The 27,421-nt window shown below is 38.5% G+C and overlaps 1 long non-coding RNA gene across 2 annotated transcripts; it reads left to right on the top strand.

Moving 5' to 3' along the window:
* The first annotated feature begins 7,088 nt into the window (after nucleotides 1–7,088).
* On the top strand, nucleotides 7,089–25,746 carry LOC103104381 (uncharacterized). 2 transcript variants are annotated; one of them, XR_008915185.1, is made up of 5 exons: nucleotides 7,089–11,195; nucleotides 12,175–12,206; nucleotides 15,354–15,396; nucleotides 16,714–16,793; nucleotides 22,070–25,746. It is a non-coding gene; the product is annotated as an uncharacterized LOC103104381 (long non-coding RNA). The 2 variants fall into 2 exon arrangements; XR_008915186.1 differs by lacking the exon at nucleotides 15,354–15,396 and having other exon boundaries at nucleotides 7,096–11,195.
* The last annotated feature ends 1,675 nt before the right edge of the window (nucleotides 25,747–27,421 follow it).

Genomic DNA, 27,421 nt, shown 5'->3' with positions numbered 1-27,421 from the left:
AGCAAATCAGGCTTATTTAAGAGCAACTTACACTTGTGGGGCCAGCCCAATGCTGGAGCATTAAAATTGCCAGTGTTTCTTGTCACACAGGGGTCTTTTAGAGTAGAAAACTAGAAAGGTGATGAAGGGATAGAAGGAGGGATAAAAAATGATGGGATGGAAATTAGATGATGGGAATAGATACAACCCTCCCCTCCTTATCACATGGTAATTCAGGATAATGGCCAAGAATTTGTACAGAAAATGAGTCTAAAGGAGAGGGCTGGTGGTGAGATTCTTCTACCCAGGAAAGGAGAATAAATTCCAACCCAAGGAAGAGGTCTCCTCTAGTTAATGCTGATCTGGGGAAACTCCAGGATTGTAGATGCACAACTTCCAGCTTTGGTCAAAAGGCAATTGTATCTGGGAGGAAGCAGCACTTATTTTAGGATTAGATTCTCTGGAGACTGAATATTAATTTATAATTATTTATTGGGTAGTAAAAATGGATTGGAGAGAGTAAAAGCACATAATCACATTGCCTAGTTAATCTGAGTTTGCCTGCTCACCTCCTGTCTCCATTCACCCCATAGCTTCTTAGCCAAGAGATTTCAAACTTCTTTGATTCATCACTTAAAATCCTGGTGGTGTCACTTTTTTTAGTCTCTCTGGTTGGACTATGTCAGAGGCCAGACTTCACCACATCAGGAGTCACATGGAACAAGAGATGAGTATCTTCGAAGATAAGAAAAACTAAACCCATCTCCAAGTGGGCCTAAAACCAGTATCTCATTTGTGTTTCAAATGTTTCCATTGTGAGATTTCCCATCATCCATTTGATCAGAAATGTATATGAAAGGTCATTCTGAGAGAGATTATAGCTTCTTATCTATTTCTTTCTTCTCTCCCTACCCTCCAGCATGATGGCTTTGTGGACAAAGAGTGAAGAGAGCAGGATTTTTAGCTCTGACTCAGCTGCTAACCACTTTTTGACCTTCAGGGTTTCATTTCAGCTCTCTGGGCCTCAGCTTCTCATCTATAAAACAGAAAGACTACCTCCTGCCTTATTTCCCTCATGGTGTAGGATTCCAGATATAAATGAATCATCAAAGTGTTAAAGATGTATTCAAAAGTTGACTAATGAGCAAAGTGTTCATGGACCAGACTTACAGATATATTTCTAATATTTCACGATTGATTTTGGAATCCTTAATTTGGTTGAGTATTAAATTTTGTGGAACTTAGAAATCAAGCCTTTACTGGGATCTTCAGTCTGGAACGGTGGCAATCAATTTCAATAGCTTTTTTGTAATTGCAAAGACCTACACTCAATACCTGAATGAGATGGTGCCAGTGCTCTGAAGGAAGAAGGAATTTCAAATGAACTTCTGCTCTGGGCACTGGCTTTGCCATTGTCTTGGTATCTATTCTTTTAATTTGTTGTTGATTGCCAATATGATGCTAATATTTCTGCGGTGGTACCTGTTTGATTGACATCCTGCAAACCAGTCGCTACTTTCCTTAATAAAGGCAGTTCAGCACAGTCACTCACTCTCTGATCATAGGAGGAGTTGCTGACAGGCTGACTGTGATGCTGAAGAATCCTCTTTCTTTCTGTCTATTCTCTCTACTAATGTCCTTCCTGCCTTAATCTTTAACCCTTCCCACCCATATTCCCTATGTCCCTGACTTCCCTTTCAGGTGCTAAGATCTTTTAGCAGTAGACTGCTACACATGGCAGCTAAATAGATAAGATGAGAGAAAGGAAGGATTCCATACTTTCAAAAGAGAAAAGAAGATTCTTTCCCCACCAGGAGTAAAGGAGGGCACCTACAACCATAGGTCCAGAGCTGTAAGATATTTCAAAACTTTTCTAGTCTTTTGTCCTATCTCCCAATTTATTGATAAGGAAAGTAAGGTTTGGGTAAGCTAAGTAACTCACTAACACTCACGCAGAAAATAGGAACAGCAGAGGAAGGATCTGAACCCAAGTTTTCTGAGGTCAAACAGCAGTCTTACCATCATTTCATGTGTTTTTTTTTTAGTATCCCCAAAAGTCATATCTATATGGAAACTGTACAGATTATGTAATCTAGTTCAACCTATTGATAAAATAGATATCATTCTGATTCCCTCTATGAAAGGCTGGGGGAAAGAAAGAAGGAAATGAGCATTAATTAAATTTCTACTATATTCCAGACCTAGTTCAAAGTGCTTTACAAATGTCTCATTTAATCCTCATAATAACCCTGGGAGGTAGGTACCATTGTTATTCTTGTTTGATAGATAAGGAAACTGAGCCAGACAGAAGTAGAGTGGTTTACCCAGGGTCACATAGCTAGTAATGTCTGAAGCCAGATTTGAATTCAGATCTTCTTGACTCCAAGCTCAGCTCTCTTTTTACTTCACCATTTAGATATCACACATGCAAATATACAAATTGCATACATACGCACATAAATAGACATCTACATACATATACCCCGACAAACAGAACACATTTACAGACATGGGATGGAGATGTAGAGAACGGGGGGCAAGAATGAGGAAGGCTCTGGGGCACAAAAATGCCAGGTAAGATTCTGGGATCACACACAAATTCATAAAGGGCGAATACTGAATAGAGGGACACAGGGAGAGAGGGATATACAGGGCACGGAAGTTTGGGGGCTAAGGATGGGGACATAAACAAATCTCCTCATTAGAATCCCCAGGTAGGCAGGAAGAGGTAAGTCACTCACAATCCTAGAAACACACAGAGGGAACAGAAGTTGGGGTTGAGTCGGGGCAGGGCAGTGAAATTGCTTAGCCATGGACAATGTCTGTCATAAGGAAAGTCAAACAAGAGGGTGGAGACCTGGTTAGGCTTGGCCTATGGCAGGGGGTCACCTGAGAGTACAATGTAATTCAGCAGATGGAGCCCACAGCTCCTGAGGGGGTCTTTATATGGCGGCCTTCCAATTTTCTCTGAACTCAGGACTTCTACTCTCTGATGAAATCTTTCAGTTTCAGCTTCAGGTAGAGCTAAAGACTGATCATGAGGCTCCTCAGTATATCCCTGCTGCTCTCCATGGCTCTGTGCTGCTTCTTAGGTAAGTTTCCCCTTGGGTACACTGCCCACGCATTGGAGCCAATAGCCTCCAGATGGTCCTTCAGCCAGAACCCAATTTGACATTAGTTGTGCCCTACTAGGAGTTTTTTAAAGCTTAATGTACAGGGACTAAATGCTCATGAATTAGCTACATAAACACAGCTTCAAGGCTGGAAACTATCCACAACTCTGCTGTGACAGAGGGAATGGAAGTTTGATTAGTTCTGCTTTACATAGGGGAAAACAGACACCAGAGAGGAGAATTAGTCCACCAGCTAGTAAGGGAAAGGATTCATCTTTGAACCCATGTGCCAGCTGTACCTCTGAGGACCTGGATTTGGGACATGTGGTGGAAGGATGGATATGAATAATGACTTAAAAGAAGAAATGGTACAAAGACAGAGAGACAGAGGCACATAGACAGACACATAGAGACTGAGAAAGCTAGGTGGTACTTTTGGGGTTGGAAAGTCCTAAGTTCAAATACTGCCTGAGACATTCACTAGCTCTGTGATTTCATGCAAGTCACTTACTGTGTGGTGTGGAAATTGAGGGGGTCTTGGCAATTTCAAAGTTCACTCTCTTTTACCACTTATTAAAAAATCAGGTCAAATACCCAAGACAGTTGCCCCAAGGGATAACAGAGAAAATGTGGGGCACTGCCTGAAGTCATGACGCAAGACAAATGCCCAACCATTCACAGAAAAATTTCCTTTTCAAAGGAGAGGCATTATGAAATCAAGTCTCCCAGAAGGGATTATAACATTGTACAATAGTTTTGAATAGTTTTACATTGCCTTTACAATGAACACAATTCAAGCTTATTAACATCTTCAAGAAATTGGAGAATAGATAAGTCCATGGCCAGAAATCTCAGCTCTTGGTGACATTCTAGATAATAGAAAAAGGGATAACTGAAGGCAGGGTAGGTTTGGAGGATATTGATTAGATTTTGTTTGGGATATGGTAAAATTGCTGATGGCTGTAGGACATTCATGATTAAGTTTCCAGTGGACAGACCATGATGTAGGATTAAAGCTCAGGAACCAGATGAGGGTTGACTAAGTAGCTCTCTGAGACATATTCAGTTAAACCAGGGGAGCTAGTCAAATGGCTAACAGAGAAAAGGGGAGAGAGTGAAGTGAGGTAAACTAAGTCATTGACCAAAAAAACTGTTTTTCCCTGGGGAAAATAGAAATCAGAAATAATCTTTCCTGTGAAGGTCAGTCAACTCAGAATCAAAACAACATAACAGCCAGGATCCATGAGAAAGTAACTCCCTTACTAATAAGCAGCCAGTCTAGGATAAGATATACAATGGAATGTTCTGTACCCCACGCTACTGATGCATATAGCTTCTAGATAAGGTTTGCTTGCTTCAGCAAGGCTATGTCTCATTAATGAACATTGTTTGCTTGTACCCTGTAAAAACTGCATTGTAATTTCAGTCCAGTACAACTTTCATTAGGAAGGTTTTCCCTGGCCAGTAATGAATATTGGTTCCATTAATTTGAACATCTGGGTGTCTGTACTGACTTTATGAAGTGCACCACTTCAATTGAAGCCCCCACTCCCCCCCCAGTGAAATCTCAAGGCCCAGGTCCAGGAGGTAAGGACTACAGAGAGGGCTCCTATGACAGAGTGTATCTGTGTGTGTGCTTGAGAGGGGGAGATATCTCTGGGCTCACTGTATACAGCTAGGCCAGAGCCCGTGAAGGAGTCTTGAACCCTAATCCCCTTCAGGGGTGTTTCTGAATCTGGACTCAGAGAGTATACAATCCTTATCTCCCATGAGGTATTGGGTCAGAAATATGAGGAAGCGATTGATGCCTTCTCCGGAGTCTTCCCCTGATCCTGAGATCCCAGACAAATTTTGGAACCATCTGTTCTGAAAATCAGGTCTGTTTTTCTCTGGGGGTCTGGTCTGTTTTGCCTGGGAATTCTGGTCTGCTCTAGAGTTCTGGTTTGCCCTGGAGTTCTGTTTGTTCTAGGGTACTGTTCTGGAAATCTGGATCCAGTGAAGGTGGGCCACAGGATGTAGCATTAAGCCCATAGTACAGTTCCAAGTTGAGTCGTCTCTTGGAATTTCATGTCACCATCAGGCTTAGGTATATGAATGCATAACTAAATGTGTGTCTTACGGATTTCTGTTGGGTCTTTGTCTTTGTGTGGTTTGCCATACTGGGTCCTCATCATCAGACTCTCAGATCCCACTAACATATTCTTAAGACTTTTCAGCTGTTTAAAAAGGCAGCAGCAGATTATGGAATTCAAGTTTCCCCTGGTACTCTCCATACTTTATGTGAGTTGGAATGGCCCACATTTGGGATTGAAAGGCCCCCAGAGGGGACTGCACATCTCACCATGGCCTATGTGGTCCAGAGAAAGGTATATGGGACCCCAGGCCACCCTGATCGGACCCCCTACATTGATATTTGGATTGATTTACTTACTGACACCCCTAAGAAATTGAAGATTTGTCTTACGGGACAAAATTACTCTGCTAAAACAGAGGCTGCTTTGCTAATCAACCCACTCTCCTGAGCAGATAAGCACAGGCCTCTCTGAGGAGAAAAGAGCAAGCCTCCTCCTCCTGTGCTCCAAGAAGACCCTGAGGAGTCACTCCCCTATGTCAATAGGAAACCCATATCCCTGTACCCTCTTCACCTTTCCCTGTACACTTCCCCCCCTCCTCATCCCTTTCTCCATATCCACTGTCTTAATCATCAGTGCCCACATCAAGCCCTCTGTATACCCCTCTCCCAACAGGGCCCCCTCCCACAACTAGATTGTCTTATACCCAGCAGGACACCCCTTATCATTATACCCAGAATTTAAGTCAGGTTAAGGGAAAAACAGCCGTGACCTTCCAACTGCCCTATGTCAGGCAGGACCTGGATGGGTGAGGATTTACAGCCATTCTTGGTCTAGATCTTTACAACTGTACATATCAGAATCCTTTGTTGTTTTTGTGTGGCTAGCTGTAAGATTAAAAGGAAGGGGCAAAAATAATTTAAGATGCAGTTTCACAGAGGGGAATACTTGCATAGTGGCCATTCCCCACTCTCTCCACCTATATTCCAAACCTTCCAAACTCCAGCATGGGAGGCTACATGGGAGAAACTATGCTTACTCCATCAGCAAGCTTCCAAGCAAAAGATAGAAAATCTGAGTAGGAGGGGGGAATAGATTTAAAAGTTCTTTCCCACAGTCCAAAATCCTCAGCAGAGGACAAAAGCAAATACCTTTTCATTGATTTTTCCCCTTCCAACTTGGATGGGCCCCCAAAGAAGCAAAAGGGAGGAAAAAATCAGAGCAGAAAAGGGAGATTTTACTCCACAATTTGAGATGACTTTTCACTTAAAAAATTAAAATTAAGGGTTGATGTATGTAACTTGCTAATGATTTTGATGTGGTACAGTGGTATTTCATTTATTATGGTAACTGTCAGTTAAATGTGAAATGTTAGCCAGATTTTATTGAGCACAAAGACTCATGGTTAGAGGTTTGTTTTGTTAGACCTTGCAATGTATAATGGTTTCAGTAAATTTGAGAATTGTCTAAATGTGATTGATAGCCAGCCTGATACAGAAAGGGAATATTTGTTCTATAAGGACAGAAATTGTACTGACTACCTTGTAAAAGTAATTCAGAAAAAGTTGTAATGTTTTTTAAGAGGAAATTATTCTAGAATTTAAACTTGGGATTTTTCAAGTGAGATGTTATTTTAATGTATGTACTGTTAAAACTAGCAACAAGTGATCATATGACACACAAGAAGTGTTTTAAGTGGTTAATCTGTGCATGTAGTTTTATACAGGTACTAAGAATTTGGCATATCGAAAAAGAAGGGATTTTTTTTAAACACTGTTATATTTGACTAAGAATATCTGAAGGAATTCATGATCTAGAGATCGATATGTATTCAGACACAGTTTGCTAGAAAGTAATGAGTGAATACAAAACATGTATGCATTTTTACTATAAAGAGAATTAAATTTTCCACCTGAATAGGTTAAGGATATATGATATGTAAACTGTATACCCTTAACAAGGAAAATTTGACTATCCCTCAAATCAAGAAGGTTTTTTTAACTTTGGTACTTGCAGTAACTGCAAAGAAGAGAAGCCAGAAGAAATAAGAGTAATGGATAGGGGGCAGCTGAGTAGCTCAGTGGATTGAGAGCCAGGCCTAGAGATGGGAGGTCCTAGGTTCAAATCTGGCCTCAAGACACTTCCCAGCTGTGTGACCCTGGGCAAGTCACTTGACCCCCATTGCCTAGCCCTTACCACTCTTCTGCCTTGAAGCCAATACGCTGTATTGACTCCAAGATGGAAGGTAAGGGTTTAAAAAAAAAAAGAGTAATGGATAAGGAAATAATAGGTGTGAATTCTACTGTGAAACAGATACAACAAATGGAAAATCAAAATAATGTTGATGGAATTTAACCAGGTATGTAGCAATGTTTTGAGGTAAATGAAAACTAAACTGGAGATTTTATTCTGCTTTAAACAAAGGATGGAAAGGAGTCAAGGTAAATACTTTGGACTTCAGTTTGTTTAAATAATTGCTAAGGGACTTAATCAAAGTTATTTGGAAGTGTGGAGTTCAAACTAAACTCCACTGAGAGTAAATTATTATGAAGGGTTGGATACATTCAAAATTTTAAATTGTAGCAAGCCCACTTATTAAAGGTGGATAAGAGACAAGGTTGTTAAGTAATAAAAGCCTAAATCAAGCCAAGCAACCTTAGGATAAATTGCTTACAAGCTATTAACCCCTTTCTCACACCCAGGAAAGAGAAAGAAGTGCTTATATTGTTTCACATTGATACTTGGGGACTGAAATAACAAAACAGTAAATGCTATGACCTCAAAGAGTTGACAACTACTGTGTGGTAGAACTTAAAAGTGAGTATATTTTCATTATATACTTCAGAAGTTTTAAGGAAATGTTCAATTGAGTAAAAGTTGCCAGCTGTGTCCCATGGAACAGCTTGCTTGTTTGCAGCTATAAAATCTTAATGCAAACATTCTAGGTCCAAAATGATATGTAATTACATATGTAATATGTAATTGATGAGTTACCTCACACAAGCTTTGGGAATATAACTTGGGAGACCCCCAGATGTTAGCTGATGTTTTGATTAAATATTGACCTGTAGAGTAACCAAAGAACAAGCAGGCTTTTGAAAATACATATGTGTGACAAACGCTTGCTCATAATTTTATGACTGTTATGTGAATTGCTGCTAATATGACCTAAAATTTATAACTGATGAACACTGCTAAAGATGCAGTATTTCAATGATGTAATCCTTTAAATCAGGATTCTTTGGAGTTTTTGATTAGTACGTGCAGGGATAGCAAATGGAATGTTTATTTTTATGATGATAAAAGCAACTCAGAGAAGGTGAAGAGGTATGTCGTGTTTGAATTTGGAAGAAAGAAGGACTTTGCTCTGTAGTCCATAAAGCTTGAAATGAAGATTTTTTAAAAAAGAGGGGGAGGTAAAAGAGAAGAGATAGATGTTCTGCTTTTATAACTGGATCCCTGACCTAGGGATAATTTCTAAAATGAATGTATATGGTGTTGGTAAATCACAAATGATTCTGGAATTTCTCTGGAAAGTTACCCTGAAGAGATTCCTGTATGGCCTTGTCTTAGTCCTTCAGATGGCCTAGGTCCAGGACATGATCCATCCCTGGTTTATATTTAATGTGGCATTACTCAATTCAGTACTCCTGTTCCTTATTGTCAAAATATGTAAAAATAACTGAGTGACTAACCTTTGTTTGAGGGTATGAAAATTTTTTTCTGGACTGCTGATAAGCAGAATTTCTCTGTGTTGTAATGAATAAGACTTGTCTTTTAAGGAAAAAGAAGGCTTCTGGGATCCAATGATGATGAAGTACACAAAGGACAACAATGTCCTGTGATGGTTACAGAGGCAATCCAGGGCTCAACTTGGACTGAACCTTTTCTGACAATCTAGACTTTTAATCCTTGAATGACACAATGAGTCAGTGACATCTTTGGCCTGTACATGAAGCCCCTCGCTATGTGTCCTTTGGGATGTGAGGAAATGTTTTCCCTGTCTGCCTTCTCTTTTATGACAAATTCCCATAATCGGCACATAATGCAAATTGTAGAAATAAAAGTTTCCATTTCCCCAAACAATCTATTAGGTTAATAATTGAAAATTATCAAATTGTTAGGGAACATACTTTGAGAGTTATTAATAAATGGCTTGTATTTGTAGCCTTGATTTAACATGATTAAAGTTTGGATATTGAGCTTGGAAAAAAAATAACCCCAAACTTTCTAGATTTCCTTTAGGATCTAGGGTAAAGAAATTCATCTTTGAAATATAGTTACTCAGGTCATTATAGCTGCTGTGTAAATGTGAGCTTTACATAAGAATTTTCTTTAACAGAAACATCACACCTCAATTCTGCAAACAATTTAGGAATCAAATTTCCTAAAAGGATCAATTCCTGTCAGAGGATGATATCTAGAGATGAAGTCTGTTGGCTAAGATACCCAAATGTTAATGTTTAATATCAATTTCTATTGCACTAATTCACTCTGTTTATATCTGTGGCTCTAGATTTTACCCCAGTCCTGGTTTCTACACATCTGTCTTAGGGACTGACTCTCCCCTTTATGAGTTGTCTGCTGGTCAAGGGTACCAGTCACTGGACACATCCTTCAGGTCTCCAAGCCTTCAGGACCTAAGCACTTGCTGCGGACACAGCCCTGAAGACCCCATGTTCACAACATCTCCCTTCTACTCCCAGGGATTCTATGCCCCTTATCAGCTATGAAGAAGCTACAGAAGACTGAAACCATCAGCCCTGTTTCCTTAGATATCTGGAGGGGGGGAGGCATGGGACATTGTACCCCCATAGTGTAGAAGTTTTTCAGGCAAACTATAGGCAGGGAAATTATTTTGCTCCCACTATATACCCTTACCTGACACTGAGTCAAAGGTTTGACTCCATTACTACTAGAGGGGGAATTGAGATGAGACAATGAAGCCTCCTGGGAATGGGTAGGAAGGATCCTGCAGGTTCTTTTAGGTACTGGTCAGTGGCATACATGGGGGAATTGATGTTGTTTAGAGTTCATTTATATGCTTGTCTATCAGCAGGGCTGAATCTCTGCAAGGTGCCTGGTGAGGTTCACTGTACAGCCTGGGAGTGGGAGACCCCTGCCCTGTGGAGCCAGATAAACCTCAAGGTCACGTTGCAGAGAAAGTTGGGTCCAGGGGCTTCCCTCATAGACCTCTCAGTGGCTCATTAGGTCCAGGGAATAATATATAGGAAACCAGAACACCCTGATAAAACCTGTTTTGCAGGACAAACTGCTGGGTCCCTAAGGGGGCTACATTGCCAACTCAGCTACTACTTCACCTCTGAACCCTCCACTTCACTGTTCTCATGATCTCCCACTGATCCCCAGAGGTCTGATATTGGCCCCTGCTTAATAAATTGCCTTATGTCCTATGTCCAACAGCATCTAAAGGCAGTCAAACTTTTGACCTTCCAGTTTTACTACCCTTCCATGCCCACCAAAGATGAGTCAAGGGTTTGACTCACACACACAAGAAAAGGAGGAATTGAAGTGAGGTAAACTAAGTCATTGACCAGAAAACCTGCTTTTCCCTGGGGAAAGTAGAAATCAGAAATGAGCTTTCCTGGGAAAGTTAGTCAGCTCAGAACCAAAACAACATAACAGCCAGGATCCATGAGAAAGTAACTCCCTTACTAACAAGCAGCCAGTCTAGGATAAGATATGTAATGGAATGTCCTGTACTCCCATGCTACTGATGCATATAGCTTCTAGATGATAAGGTTTGCTTGCTCCAGCAAGGCTATGTCTCATTAATGAACATTGTTTGCTTATATCCTGTAAAAACTGCATTATAATTTCAGTCCAGTGCATTCATTAGGAAGGTTTACCCTGGCCAGTAATAAATAAATATTGGTTCCATGAATTTGAACTTCTGGGTGTCCAGACTCGCATTATGAAGTGCACCACTTTAAGAGCCTACAAGAAAGCCCTGGAGTATGACCATGAAAAGTATTCAAGATATGGAAGATACAGGAAAGAGGAAAGCCAGGTGAGAGCAGTGCTATGGAAATAGAGAGAAGAAAGAATGAGTAAGGTACTGGAGTGGTTAGTAAGGCTGAAAGTTTCAGAAAGAAGTCAAATTGGATTAGAACTGAGAAAAAGCCATTGAATTTAGCAGTTTGGGATTATTAGTAACATTTGAGAGAGTAGTGATTATCCAGCACAATAAACATGCTCTCATTACTCTAATTGATTATAAATACTGTTCTATTATTGTTCTGTTTCCTTTGCTTAAAATGGCCTGCCTCCCTGTCTCTGCCAAATACCAGTTTCAAAACCACATTTCTCTAAGAAATCTTGGCCTTTCCCATAGTACTTATCAGATTTTGTGATGCATTCTATTATTTTTTTTCCTTCTTGGAAAGTGTCTTGTTTTATTAATCTTTTTACCCTCCCCTAGCTTCCCCAACATTATAGGATCTCAATAAAACTTGATCAAATTAAAAAAAAAAGAATATAAGACATAGAACACAGGTTGTAAAACATAGACTATGTTGCAGAACAAAGGGAAAAGAGCATGTACTTTTAGAGCTGAAAGTGACCTTACAACATGGCAGAAGTGAAAGGAAACCTCAGATTTTCCAGTCCATCCAAGTCATTTTAAAGCAAAGGATAGTGAAATACAATCATAGAAAGAGACTAGTCAGAGGTCAGAGAGTGATTACATAGGGCAGTTAAGATAAAGTCCCAGGTGTTCTGATTCCCATAGTCAAGGATTTTAAATAATGGATAGAAAAACACCTGTATCTTTGTTTAGTCAATGGGACTTTTACCTCATTTTGTCACATTTTAGGGGTCTCACATTTGGGGAAAGACTAGCGCAGGGTGGGTGGGTGAGGTAGAGGGGTGGGTGGAGATAGTGGAGATACGGTCTGGACTATTGTCTCCCTTACTTTCTCTCTTCCACCCACTAAGTATCTGTCATACAGATAAGACAATCCTAATCTTTTTACTTTTTTGTTTCCTAGATACAGTTCAAGCTAAAGAATTCCCCCAAAAGGTAAGGAAAGTTTCTACTTTGTCATTTAACATTTCTCTCATACCATGGAGAAGGGTAACCATTAATTCACACAGTCCATTCAGTATTCATCACCAAATGGCATCAAGGCGTCCTAATTCCATCATTCTTTGACCTAAGATCATAAGTGTATTCCTAATCCTTAGACAATTCTCTTCCTTTCTCTGGGCCTCAGTTTCCTTATGTATTAAATGAATAGATGGGACAAAGATAATCCTTAAATTATTACATATGATGTGTTCTATATTCTGTGGTCATGTCCACTTCTTTAAAAACAAAAAAAAAATCTCTTACCTTAGAACCAATACAGAGTATTGGCAGAAGAGTGGTAAGGGCTTAGGAAACAGGGGTTAAGTGACTTGCCCAGGATCACACAGCTAGAAAGTGCCTGAGGCTATATTTGAACCTAAGATGTCTCATATCTAGGTCTGACTTAGTCCACTGAGCTACCCAGCTGCCCCTGGTCCCTTCTATTCCTAAAATTCTGTTTATTCTGATGTCTCTTCCAGCTCTAGCATTTTAGAAGTATATGTCTGTATACTGAGGTCTTTTCCAGCTTTGAGCTTTTGTGCTCTATGCTCTGACATCTTATTTCCTATATTCTGGGTTCCCTTCTATCTATAATCTATTGTACTCCATGCTCTGACATTCTTTGTTCTAAAGTCTCTTCCAGCTTTGACATTCTGGGTTCCATATTTTAGGTAGTCTAATAGCTCCCACATTCTTTGTTCTGCAGTCTCTTACAGCTCTGATGTTGTGTTCTATACTCTAAGCTCCCTTTCAGCAGAATAACAACATTATTTGTTCTAAGATCTCTACTAGCTATCATATTGTAAGACAATGACATTCTGTGTAATGAAGCTAATTTCAGAGATGGTTTTCTTCCTATTGGCAAAATGAAAAATCATTTCAGTGTCTTTTGTAATTGTGCAAATGTTCTTGTTGATAAAAAAACAAAAAGAAACAAAGGGCAAGAAAAGAAGAGGCCCCAAGCCAATAAGACCCAAACTATTCCAAGAGATTATTTCCCATATTTGGTTTGTACATAATTTGTTGTATGTCATTGTCCCCATTAGACTTTTGATGGTAGTTTTCCTATGAACAGGGACTATCTTTTTTCTTTTTTGTATCTTCACTTCTGAGTATAGTGCCTAGCACTGTAAAAATGGAGATTTGAACTCCAGACTTAAATTCCCAGAAGTCCTTGGCCACTTCCCAGAATGCTTTGTAACCTCACCTGAATTCTCACCTGGACTGAGGACAAAATGATATTTAAACTGACTCCACCTTCTACTCTCTCTCTCAGCTTCTGCTTCTAGGGACACGTGTCTCCCAAGATGTAGTGAGTGAAATTGAATGGGCCTTTTGGCCCTCCTAGGCATGTGCTTTCTTATTTTGTATTTTCTTTATTTCTTAATCTTTAATAAACCTCATAAAAATATAATACTTTTAGCAGAGAAACAAAATTTTTAATCTTAACAGTTGACGACCAAAAGGGACAAGAGAAAAACTCAAATTTTTTTTAAATTTCCTAAATCTTTACTAAGTTCAGCTTTTAATAGCTAGTGCTTAGATCATGAGGTTTTTTTTAAGCCAAGTTCCTCCAAGAATTTTGAGAAAAGCCTCTTGAGCCAGACCTGTTTGATTAAAATCTCTCTGGCTCCCGGCTCCTAGCCCCAGCCCACCTGGCTGCTGCCTGCAATCCCACCTGGACCAGCAATTCTGACTCATAGTCCCAGGACCCAGGCTGCTGGTAGCAGACCCAATTTCTTCAGGATCAAACACCAGCTGGTAAAAAATGGGGATGGATTTTTCCTTAGGCTATGATTAGCCTCCATGTGGACTGGAGGCAGGAGATCACAGGAAGGGATAAGAAAGAAAAGAATGAAGAGGATTTTCCAAACAGGAACTTAAAGCATGGCTACTTTAAGAGGATATCTTTTGACTATATTGATTCTTTCATTTATATCACCTGAGAGCCAGGGAAAAAATTCAGCCCCCTGCAACTCTTTAGCTAAATTTGAGATTCCTCACTATGGGGAAGCAGCTCAATGGTTTAGTGAATTGAGAGCCAGGCCTAGAGACTGGAGGTTCTTGGTTGAAATCTGGCCTCAGACACTTCCTGGTGGTGTGGCCCCAGAAAGGTCATTTAACCCCTATTGCCTAACCATTACCAATTTTCTGCCTTCTGACAATAGACATCTAAATGGATAAAAACCCAAGGAACTTTAAAGAGACTGGAGGTTATATTTTTAAGTCATTTCAGACTCCAATGTTTTCTAAAAATCTCTGTATTCTATTGCATTTACTGATTGCTTTGTTTAAGATTTAACTTTGTGATTTTAGGTTCCTATATTACTGCATTCAATACTATTCTGTTATACTGAATCATTTTAATGTACTGGGTTTTAATTGCTGTTATATTCTGTTGCTTTTCCCCTATAACTACATTGAACAAATATTGTTGAAGAAGGCCCATATAAAAAGAGCTTTTCTATTTTTGACTTTGTAAATTGTCACAGAGGATAGATGGACTCCATCAGAACATTGCTATAACAACCTTTGGAAAATTTAGTGAGCTTCATATCTCAAATGGATTTTAAGGGTTCTTTAGACATGATTTCTAGAAATTTTCTTAACAATCTCTGGTCATTTTGCTTTCCCCTACCATGGGGTAAGGCCCATTCTAGTAGCTGAAGTGAAATACAATTATAAGCCTCAACCTCCTGCATTTATAAAAAATGTGAATGGAAGCTGAGCAGTTACTCCCAGGACATGTAACCCTAGAAGCCTCCCCCCAAAAAAGGGGAGCATCTCTCATTTATACTCTTCAGCTCATTTTACTTCCACCAGAATGATATCTAGATTTCTTGATGATGTTCTAAAGCCAAAATGAGTTTTACTTTGTTTAAAAATATGTTTACCAAGGTTGAAAGATTTGCTACATTTGTAAAAATTGTGACAAATATCCATCAGTTCATAGGCTTTTAAAAATGCCATACAGCAACTCATGTGAAATATGATATTGTGTTTGTTTATTATTGTAATTAATTGGGCTATTGAGAATTTTGGGGATATTGATAACTACATATTTATACTACTGTTCAATTCATTTGCTTGTACTCACAGTAGATCATGGCCAGATATGAAGAGGAAATAGATCTCATTTTTGGTGAGAAAGCCTTGTATTCTATATTTTCTTAGCTGACACAGTGTGTCGATGATTATAAGCCACATTTTTGAATTTTTAAAACTCTTTTATTATATTTTTCTTGCATTTGCAATATACTATTTCAGTTTTTAAATTTTTTTCTCTCCTTTTTATACTTGAAGCACATGTCACCAGAATTATGATTTTTCTTTAACTTTTTTGATTTTGCAGTAATGTAAGTTTAAGATACATTTGTTATAATGTCAATGCATGCCCCCAAAAGCTTGAAACTATAAAAATGATGCCACTAATTATTTAAAAAATTATGAGACTTTACTTAATGATTCTGTCTGATTCCAGGACAAGATATACACAAAAGAGCCATTTCTCAGGGCCAGTGAAGTACAAAGCTAAACCTGATTAGTCCCACAAAGAGCATGCAGGATATAATAGTGTGAAGACTCAAGGTTGCGACGTTTAACATATGTTAAGATGTTGGCCTTCCTTGTATTCACACTCACTCTGAAAATACTTACAGACGAGTATCCCTAACTTGGATCCTATTTGACATCTATTATCTCGTCCCTTTTCTGTCTTTCATATTGTGGCAAACTTTCTGTACTCCTGGCTACTGACTGGGTAAATGCATCATTGCTTAGATCATTTTAATTGGGCCCTCATTCAAGGACCTGTTATAGATTTACTTTTCCTTTACTTGGAATTTTTACACATAAGACTGTAATGATTAAAATTTAGGGAAACTGAGCCAGGTAGAAATTAGTTTCTCTCTGCAAGGAGGATTAAATTTTTTAGAGGTTTATTAAAGGTTAAGGATTAAAGAAAATACAGAATAAGAAAAACACATGCCTAGGCCAGAGGCCTAGACAAGATAACCTCACATCATGAAGGAGACACGTCTGCTCCAAAACCGAAGTCTAAAAGAGAGGCACAAAAGCTTTTACAATCAGGTTAAATACCTTCTCGATCTTGGCCCATGTGAGAATTCAGTGAGATTACAAAGCATTTTGGGGAAGTGGAGCAAGGAATTTTGGGGATTGAAGTTCTGGATTCGAGTCTATTTTTACAAGACTTTGATAGTTTATATTTTCATCCAGAAATTTTCTTTTGTGTTTGTATTTTTCTTATGTCTTTTTAATATCTCTTGCCAATTGATTCATATACCTCATAACTCAGCCATGCATCCCTAAGTGATCCTGTGTTTTTCAATCACCCTCTTCACAGAGAAATGTAAAAATATTATTATTTTAAATTGCAAAGTTTAAATTCCTTTTGAGAAGAATTTTTAGGTTAAGAAACATGCTATCTCTCCAAATCCAGAAACTGAATTGTTTGGAGAAGACACCATGAAGATGCCTCCAGTTCACAAGCTGCATGAGAAGATCAAGAATGAACTTTGGGTATGGTTGATTGAACATTTATTTATTTGTATGTATGCTTTCCTGCCAAAGGGGACTGCCCCCAACTGGCTTTTTGGCAATGCATCTAGCAATTATTGGTTTTGTTCTTTTTTTCCTCTTATCTTCAAATTATTGTAATCCTTAAATTGATTATGTTTTCATGATCCCTTTGGGGAAAATCTTTTCCCAAACGATCAAAAGGAGGAATGTAAAAATGGAGATTTGAACCCCTGACTTCAATTCCCAGAAGTCCTTGGCCAATTCCCAAAATGCTTTGTAACCTCACCTGAATTCTCACCTGAGCCGAGGACAAAATGATATTTAAACTGACTCCACCTTCTACTCTCTCTCTCTCAGCTTCTGCTTCTAGGGACACGTGTCTCCCAAGATGTAGTGAGTGAAATTGAATGGGCCTTTTGGCCCTCCTAGGCACGTGCTTGCTTATTTTGTATTTTCTTTATTTCTTCATCTTTAATAAACCTATAAATATATAATACTTTTATTACTAGAAACTAATTTTAATCTTAACAGCACATTGTAGGTATTTAATAAATGTTTAAAGCTTGACTGGCTGAAAATATTGGTATAGATCCCTCCAGGCTTTGAAGCTCAGAGCATATGAGTTTCTGTGATATATGCTCATTTATTTTTCTGATCCTTTCAGCCTATATGTACTCCCTACTTGAATGGATGCTGAAAATCTATGCCTTTGTCTGTGGCACTGATGAATATACCTATGCCCACAAATGCATTCTGTGTAAGGAAAATGAGCAAGTACCAACACAATATTTTTAGAGATGACATTTTAAAGCCTGATTTAAACTAGTTTAAGAATAAAATCTAATATCCAAAGACTCCAAGTATTATATTTAATAAGATTTATTAATAATAACTGGAAGTAAAGGAAAAGCTAGAGTAACGAGGGAGCTAATCCACCCCTAGTCATAGGAAAAGAGAGAAAATGTGGAGTTACAGAACTATAAAAAATACGCAAGGACGCCACATGGATGAAGGGAAAAGGATTCTGAGAGATGAAGTCCAAGGGTTCAAGATTTTCTAATTACACATTAGGAACTTGTGGGGGCCTTAGAAGTCATCTAGTCCAGAAGTTCTTGATCTGCAGTCCATAGACCCCCTACCAATGTATCAATGTAAACATTTCATGGCATCCATGAACTTGCATGAGGAAAAAATTGACCTCTTTATTTGCAGTAACCTCAAATGGAAAATTCTCATTTCCTTTGTGTAATTAGAATCTACTCTCTAGGACTTTAATTCCTATCATCCCACTTTCATTCTCATATTACATCCTTAGATTTTGGAGATAAAGTTTGTGTGCAATCCTTCCCCTCTCTTTTTTGTGCAAATGAGGCTGGGAAAACTTCTCTTTACTCATGTTTTCCTTTTTATTTCTTCTAATTCAAGTGATTATTAATAAATCTTATAAAATATAATAGTTGTAGTTATTAGACATTAATTTTAATCTCACACCTTAAATTATGAAAGTAGAGAACAAACAGTATTTTGAAATGGATCTACAAGCCTCACCAGTCTGACAAAGAGCTGCAGAGGGGTGCTGATTTGCCCAAGACCTCCCAGGAATAAAATAAAACACATGGAATTCAAACCTAAATCTGCTAGATTTTAATCCTGGACTCTTTCCACTACAAAATATTGCCTCCTATTATGTCTGGCTAAATTCTAACAACTCTCACACCATGAACAAGGTCAAATGGATGATGAGAAAGGGGTAGAGATGATGGAAGTTAGATTACCACTACAATGAGGTCAAGGAAAAGTATAGGACACAGTGAGGAGTCTTTCATAAACAGTCCTTTTATACCATGGAAGAGAGAGGGAACTCTCCTGATCTTGGACTCAGAAATTTGGTATGAAGTCCTGACTTGTAAGCAGATAACTCTATCTCTAAGATTTGGAATTCTCTTTGGTAAAATGAGGGGTGTGGGCTTGCTGATCTTGAATGTCTCTTTCCTAAGCTCCTCTCTGGGCTGTAGCTTTTTATGTTGTAAAATCCTCTTATCAGTAGCTCAATGAGTATTAACCAGAGTGGATGCTTATGTATAGGTTAAGGGTACAAGAATGAGGTAAGGGCATGTCTTCCAAATCAAGATCCATGGATCTCTACTTTGACTCCCCTCTGCCACAGTATCCTCTGGCCAACATTTTATATATTCCTTGTCTTCAGAGGTTCATGACACTTTAGCTGGAGACACCAGACATATGCACTTGAAATAATAGGATATTATTTCTAGAAATAATAGTAGAATAATAGAAGAAATAATGAAAGAAATAATCAGGAGGGAAGAACATGATGCATACACAGAGATTCATTTTTAATCTCCAGTTTACTCTAAATTCCAGTCAAACCATTTATTTGCTGTTCCCTGCACAAGACATTTCATCTTTTTTCCTTTCTGTCTTTGCATAGGGAGTACCATAGACTCCCTAGTTCCATCAAGATTCTTTTCAGTTATCATTTACTGTATGAATTAGGTGTTTTTACTAAATCCTCCCAGTATCTGAGTCATTATCTCCATTCTCCCAACCAATTACTTTATAATTATTGAGAATATGTTTTTTATTTCATCCATAGATTAAGCTCCTTGAGGGCAAAAATTATTGTATTTTTTATCTAGAGTGTCCAGCAAATAGCAATTGCCTAATAAATGCTTGAAGAATTAAATTAGATCAAATCTGAAAGACCATTCAGGATAGAGAATATCACATCTGGGTGTAGGAGTTCTAAAAGAATATGCAGGCTAAGGTCAGATAGATGGCTTAGTGGATTGAGAGTCAAGCCTTGAGACAGGGGCTGGGTTCAAACCTAGCCTCAGTCACTTCTTAGCTGTATAACTCTGGCCAAGTCACTTAACCTCCATTGCCTAGCCCTTATTACTCTTCTACCTTGGAACTAATACTTAGCATTGATTACCAGATGTTAGAAAAGAGTTAAAACAACAACAAAAATTTGCAGGCCAGTTTTGTTGGTTTATTTCATTGATTTATTTAATTATTTATGTTTAAAAGACCCTTACCTTCCATCTTGGAATCAATTCTGTGTATTGGTTCCAAGTCAAAAGAGTGGTAAGGACTAGGCAATGGGTGTTAAGTGACTTGCCCAGGGTCACACAGCTAGGAAGTGTCTGAGGCAAGATTTGAACCTAGGACCTCCCATCTCTGGGCCTGACTCTGAATCCACTGAGCTACCTAGCTGCCCCCTATGTTATTTTAAAGAGGAAGAAACTGGATTCCAAAGAGTATTATTTACTTGTCCTTACTTGTTCAAGATCACACAAATTATTTGTAAAAGAGCTTAATGCAAATCAGATCAGTATATTCCTATTTACTTTAAGAACTCAAAGGAGAGAGATTTCTATGAGCTGTAAAGAAGCAAGAGAGGTGGAGGAGATAAAACTTGAAGGATAATTATATTTTGGACTAACAGAAAGAAGGAAATGGACCTTCCTTTAGGATCATAGCAAAGGAACACACTGATGAAGGGATCAAGGGAAGTCTGTGCCTAGTAATACTCTGGCATCTGAGGGCTAAATTGAAGACTGATGATTAAGATGTAAAGTTCTTCTATGGATGGAACATAAATTATTCTGCATCTCTATGCTAGCTTTGTCCCCCATTAGAGTCACCCATATAACTATAACTATAGCCCTCAATGAGCAATTATGAAGAATTCCCAATTCCTGAACCTGACAATATATCTCAAAGCCTTCTAAATGGCTGAAGGTTTCATTCCTTTTATAAACCTCACTAAGGTTAATTTGGGATCATTTTTGCAATTTTCTCATGGTCTGGCTAAATGGCTGACACAAACTTTAACGCATCTTTATTGGTATTTAGAGAGAACAAACATATATCAATAAACTTTGACTTTTAGAAATCTATCAGTGTCCCAAGGTAAAATCATAAATTCATAGATTTCAAAATGTCAGGGAGAGAAAGGGCTTTAGAACCCAGAGCATAAAATGTACCTATGACTTAAATATATCTATATATGTATATATAGAGATGTGTCTGTGTTTTTACTGACTAGAAACCCTAAGGATGCTCTTTGTAAAAGTCTAGATCAAGAATTCACAAACCTCTTACACAGGCTAGGGCTGTGATGGTGAAAATATGGCACATGTGCCAAATATGTCATGTAGAGACTTCTTCTTAGGCACTTGCAGCCCCTGGCATGGTTGCTGAGAGGCTAGATCCACCCCCGAAAGCAGGTGTGAACCTTAAAAATTCACAGACCCTACTTCATAAGGTTGTATTATGAACCTTAAAAATTCTCAGACCCTACTTCATAAAGTTGGGTTAAGACCATTCCCCATTTTAAACAATGAAAGAACTTAGATGATGAATGTGAAGACCTCTACTCCACCCCTACTTAAGCATACTTTAGGGGAAGATAAAGTTGTAAACTCTTTGCTGAACAATTAAAATTACTTAAACCCATACTTATAATAAGGCAAAAAGTTCTTAAGCTGTGCCTATTTTTAGAACTAGTACAAAAGGGTGCTAAGTACCTATAAAGGTCAGGCAACTTGTGAACTTGCAAAAGGCAAAGAGGTGAGAACTTACTCAGGCATGAATTACTCAAAACTTTAGACTTCTTAGGTGTGAATTAAGAATGGTCTGTCCATTGGAAAACATCTACTGTGATTGGTAGATGTAAGAATTTAGGGGAAGTGACATAGGAGAAAATTCCCTTTAAAAGGAACTCAGAAAGGGAGCTGAAGACATTCAGATTCTGATTCACATTGAGATTCAGATTCAGGATTGAGCTGGTGGAGTCAGCTGAGATGAAACTGGCCTGGTGTCACTAGAATCCTTGCTTGGCCAGATTTTGTGGTGAGTGATTAAGGACTGACTGATCTTTCTCTTAGGGCTTAGGCCTGAGTTGGCCAGGGCTGCCCTGGGCCAGCCTATGCTTTTCTCATTATTCCCTTTTTTCTCTCTTTCTCTCCTTTTCTTTAATTCCACATTTGTATTAATTAAAATCTCTATAAAACCCATCTGACTTGGGTATATTTTAATAATTGGGAATTTTTCCCTGGCGACCACCTTATATTTGATTTAAAACAAGACACTGTCTTGAAACCATATTTTCTGCGGTTACAATTTAACCTATCCACTCTTTTATCTACTACAATTTAAGTCTTCCACTATTTTAATCATTACAGTTTATGGCCTCAACTATTTTAATTATTACACAAGTGATGGTTCATTCTAGCCTCTCTCCACTGTTGCAGGGGCTGAGAGCAGCAGAAATCAACTCAATTGCAGGCATGGCCATGCCTTAGGACCAGGCCCTCCTGATTGCACTGAACCTAAATAAATACCCTCCTGAGCAAATCTAATGCTGAAACCCATTCACCAAATCCTAAGGGAATATGCGGATGAGATCCTCCCATATCCTTCAAAGGAAGATGGAGAGGAAATCACACACCCAGCCCAAATGGAGGGATCCAACCAGCTAACATCTTGATGGGTGGGTCCCCATCAAGCCATCCATCCACCCTCACCACTGTAAAACTGGAAAGGCAAAATACATGGATTCACGTCTCTTGCAGTAAGCCCTTTATCCCCCAGAAACAGGTGGCAGAAGAGGAGGTTGAGACACCTATTCCTGTGAGTGGGTAGAAGACCTCAAGTTTCTCTTTTGCAGTAGCAAAAAAAAAAAGTTGCTGAAGGGGTTTTGAATTATAAGCGTCCAGCTACTTGGACAGATAATTCCCTAATTCAAGTGGGGGGATCAGTAGTTTAAGCAAGTCCCTCAGACTACTGGGAATGCAAGAAATATAGGTGAAGCAAAGGAAATCCCTGGCCACTAGCTCATGGTCTCAGTGCCTCAGAGGTCTACCAAACATCTGAGGCTTCCTGGAAATTCTCATCTCCTCTGGTTCTGGTGGGCAGCCTTTCGCTTTTACTGAATATCCATAGACTCAGCACACTGGGATGATGCTCATTCAGAATGGATGGGTTAGTCAAAACCCCTTCAGGTAGAAGTGCTTTGATAAAGGTTGGGTCATTGACCCTTTTCTTTTTCATATGACTCATGCACTGTGTATTGCACTGGAAATCCTGACACCTACAGGAAGAGAATGAAAATATATTTCTCTTATTGTACATCCTCATGTCCAAATGTAACATCAGTGGTCATGCCTCTGCCTGCAGGCAGGGGGCAGGGCACACAGTTAGGGGTGTGGCATGGCATGAAGTGGGGGATGGGCACTGGCATAAAGTCTGTGGGTGTGGGTGGGGCATGGCACAGGGTCCCTAAAAGGTTTCAAAAGGTTCCCCACCAATGGTCTAAGGGAACCCTTCTCAGAATCATGTTTTTAAAGATGTAAAACAAAAGACAATATAGAATTACCAAGGATGCTGAAATGGCAACAGATTATATTTTCAAAAGTTCACATTTCCTAGTTTAAAAAACCTTTCTTAGACTTTTACTGTCTAGCCTATTGTCCAAGTTGAGGGTGGGGAAAATTTTAGACATCAGATACATCAAAAGCAAGTTTTTAAGTTTCATGGATGTTTTAAATTATTATTTTTTAAGAGTAGATAACAGATAGTATAGAGGATGTCACTGAAGATGATTAAACTGAAGGGTACCATTAATACTAGCATTTAATGTACTTAATTCCTATGGAAACTAGGATTTCCAGGGGAAGAGAGGACAGGAAGAATTGAAGGATACTAGGGCACTTAAAATAATAATAATTAACATTTATATAGCATTTAAAGGCATCTATATGGCAAAATAGATAGAGCATTATGCTTGGAGTCAGGAAGACCTAAATTCAAAGTTCTCTCCAGACACTTTGGGGCCCTGGGAAAGTCATTTAACCCAGTTTCCCTCAGTTTCCCTATCTGGAAAGTGAATTGGAGAAGGAAATAGAAAATCATTCCAGTATCTTTGCCAAGAAAACCTCAAATGGGTTCCCAAAGAGTTGGACAATAATGAAATAACTCAACAACATACAGAATTTACAATGTTATAGGCACTGTGCTAAGCATTCTGTAATTATTACCTCATTTTATTCTTACAACCACCATGGGACATAGATGTTATTATTGTTCCCATTTTGCAGATGAAGAAACTGAGATAATCAGAGGTTCATTGACTTGCCTGGGGTGACATAGCTACTGAGTGTCTGAGGCTGGATTTGACCTCAGGTTTTCCTGATCCAAAGCCCCTAGTCTCTATCTATTATGCCTCCTGGCTGCACTTGAACTTTTCCTTAGGAAAGACATCAGCCAAAAATGATGTTGTTTGAAGGGCCTGGGAATGTTTAACCCAGGGAACAGAAAATTTAAAGAGAAGAGAATATTAATCACTGCTGTCAATATCAGAAGGGCTGTTAAAGTATAGAAGATGTTCTGTGTTCTGCTTGGCTTCAAAGGCCAGAAAGAGAAGCAATGAGTAAAATTGACCAAGAAGCTGATTGTGGATCCAAATGAGAAACTTCTGATTAAAAATATATGGCCATCAGTGAAATAGATGATGTTCTAAGCTCCCTTCCAAACTTAACATTCTTTATGTAATATTCCTTTCTGCTTTAATGTTCTATCTTGTCCTTGTTCTGCTGATGACTTTCTAGAGGTTTGGTTTATTTTGTAATCCCTTAAGGCTCTAGATTTTTTTAAAAAATAAAAGTGATACACATTGATTTATCTTTTCACTTCTCTTCCAGTAAAAGAGACATTTCCATCCTCATCAAAAAAGAAGGGCAATGCTGAGGAACCAAAATATTCTGGAGCCCCCAATAGAGTGGTACCATGGCTAGCCAGCTTGAGTTTTTTATTAATGTATGAGAATGATTGCTGCTCTTTAGTGACTTTTTATGAAAAATATGTTAGAGAAAGAAGATCTTCGTTGATAGAGTACTGACCTCTGGATCAGTTCAAGTCCTGCCACTGACCCCAACTGCTCATGTGACATCATTTGTCAGTCCTCTGGGAAACTCTCTAAGAATATAATTTGCAGAGACAGGGTGTTGTAACTTGCCCAGAGTCATACACTCAATTATTGACACTCAAGATGAGAATACATCTGCCTATCCATTACTCTTTACATTGTATCATAGTATCTTTCCCTAAAAACAGACAAACTAACAAGACACTATTTTCTGTTTTATTAACAACTCTTAAGACTGAAGGGCAAGAGATGGGCAAACAGAGTTAAATGACTTGCTCAGCTGGGAAGTATTTGAGACCAGATTTAAACACAGACATCACAATTTCAGACCTGGCACTCTATCCTGCATTTTCTTTCTTTTTTAAAAAACACTTCTCTTTCATCTTAGAACTGATTCTATGTATTGTTTCTAAGGCAGAAGAGCAGTAAGGGCTTGGCAATGGGGGTTAAGTGACTTACCCAGGGTCACACAGCTAGGAAGTATCTGTGGCAAGATTAAAACCCAAGACCTTCTATCTCTAGGGCTTGTTCTTTATCCACTAAGCCATCTAGCTGCTCCAGCTGCCTTTTGTTTCAAAGTAATGACTTACAGGAATGTGAGTTCAAAATTAAAAAATCCTAAAACACTAAAATGATAGAAAATATGCAATTTTACTTCCCTCAATCCAATGAAAGCCGACTTTCATGATAAAAAGAAATATTCATTAGATGAAATCCAGCATAGAAAGGACAAAACATCATTGAAAGCCTGCAGTTAGGGATAAATGAAGGGGAAAAAAGTAAAAACAACAGATGAAATATTCTCATTGATGAAGAAAAGTGACCAGAAAGCCAGAAAATAAAAGACAAAGAGTTCAGGAAACTAAACCCAAATATGTCATGGAAGTATACTCTAATCCCAAATGAAGACTTCATTGGATTCTCTGAGCATCCTCCGCCTCCCCCCTAACTCCCCTAGCTCATGCCCTCAGCAACTTGCCTAACTCAAGTTAATTTAGTATAAAAAAGGAGGTCATAGAGAAGAGTCTGTTCCAATCTCTTATGCAGACACCCAGATTGTCTCCTGATTTTGCTTTGTAGTAGCAACAGACATGAAGTTGAACAAGGAGTTGGCCAGCTCCATTAGGACAGATAGCTAATTGACAACAAATGTCCACTGCCACTGCCACTCTCCCAGGGCACAATCGACACCAAATGAGATATTCAGAGGTGTTTGGAAAGTTTACTAATGTGCAAAAATACTGGAAACCGCTTATCAGTTCAGCGGAAGGTAGAGGGAAAACACAAGGTGCTATATATATCCTGGGTGGAAAGCACGAGGTTGGTATATACTTTTCTACATTCTATTTTGCAATATTTGCTAACTGGTGAAAAGCATAGTGTCTCACAGTACAGTGTTCCATTTCTATCACTGCTCACCCCCAAACCAGTGATAGTGCAAGGATATCAGTCTAGGAGTTGCATAGTGGGCCAGTGTCCTCATTATTATTTTTCTTTATTAGTTTAAAGGCACAGAGAAGTAGAAGAGTTAAATTTTCAAAGTATAGAATAATGAGCTTAGCTTCAAATCCTGGCCAAAATTCTAAAATATATATCACAAAAAATTAAAAGTTGTGAGCATTTAGAAAGGAAGTGATGTTACTTGGTTTATCTCTCAAAGAAATGAAAGAAAGAGCAAAAGATCCAAAAGTACAAAAATAGTTCGAGCAGCTCTTTTCTGTGGTGGCAATGAAATAGAAACTGAGGAGTCACCTATTCATTGCAAATTAGTTAAATAATTGCATATGAGAAAAATAATGGAATACTGCCTTGTAAGAAATTAAAGGAAGGGAAGCAAATAAATAATCTTTGTTGCATCTACTATGCATCAGGCACTGTACTAATTGTTTTTTTTTTTTTACAAATATCTCATTTGATTTTCATTATAAACTTCAGAGGTAGGTGTTATCATTAACCTTATTTTAATGTTGTAAAAACTGAGGCAAATGGCAGTTAAGTGACTTGGCCAGGGTCAAGTAAGTATCTGAGAACTGATTTGAACTAAGTCTTCTTGACTCCAGGCCCAGTGCTCTATCCAATGAACCACCTAGGTGCTATTAGAATAACATCATAAAAAAGAACAATTTTAAAAGTGTCAAGCTCTCCAATCAATACAAGGACAATAATTCCAGAGACAAATAATGGGGCATGCTACCTGCCTCCCAATAAAGTGATGATGAAATCAAAGTATAGATAGCTACATTAGTTTGAGGCATGGCCAATGAGGCCAATTTCTCAACCCAAGTCATCCCTCTATATCTGCTGTCCCCTTTTCCCATTAGTGAGTTCCTATTCCCAGCCCACATTTTCTTTTCACCTCCTCTTTAAATTATTTGTCTTCTCCTTTAAAATGGAAGCTCATTAATAGCAAGAATAATCTTTTTTATTGCATTTGCATCTCAGCACCTTAGCACACTGCCTGGCACTTGGTGAGCACTACTCCATAAATGCTTGTTCACTAGTCCAGTGTTCTTTAGGCATTCTTGTTATTGTGAAAGGGAATTTTTATTCCCTTTGTCTATTTTAAGTTAATCAATCAAGAACTTGAAGTATCCCTACTTAACACTTAGTAAATCACTAACAAAGAAAGTTCATTCCCTAACAGGCCAGAAGCACTGACCTCCCTTCCTTCCCAACCCCC

Source organism: Monodelphis domestica, chromosome 1, assembly GCF_027887165.1.
Source record: "Monodelphis domestica isolate mMonDom1 chromosome 1, mMonDom1.pri, whole genome shotgun sequence".
Classification (NCBI taxonomy): Eukaryota; Metazoa; Chordata; class Mammalia; order Didelphimorphia; family Didelphidae; genus Monodelphis; species Monodelphis domestica.
Note: the sequence above shows the minus strand (reverse complement) of the source record. Positions and strands in the feature narration are given on the sequence as shown.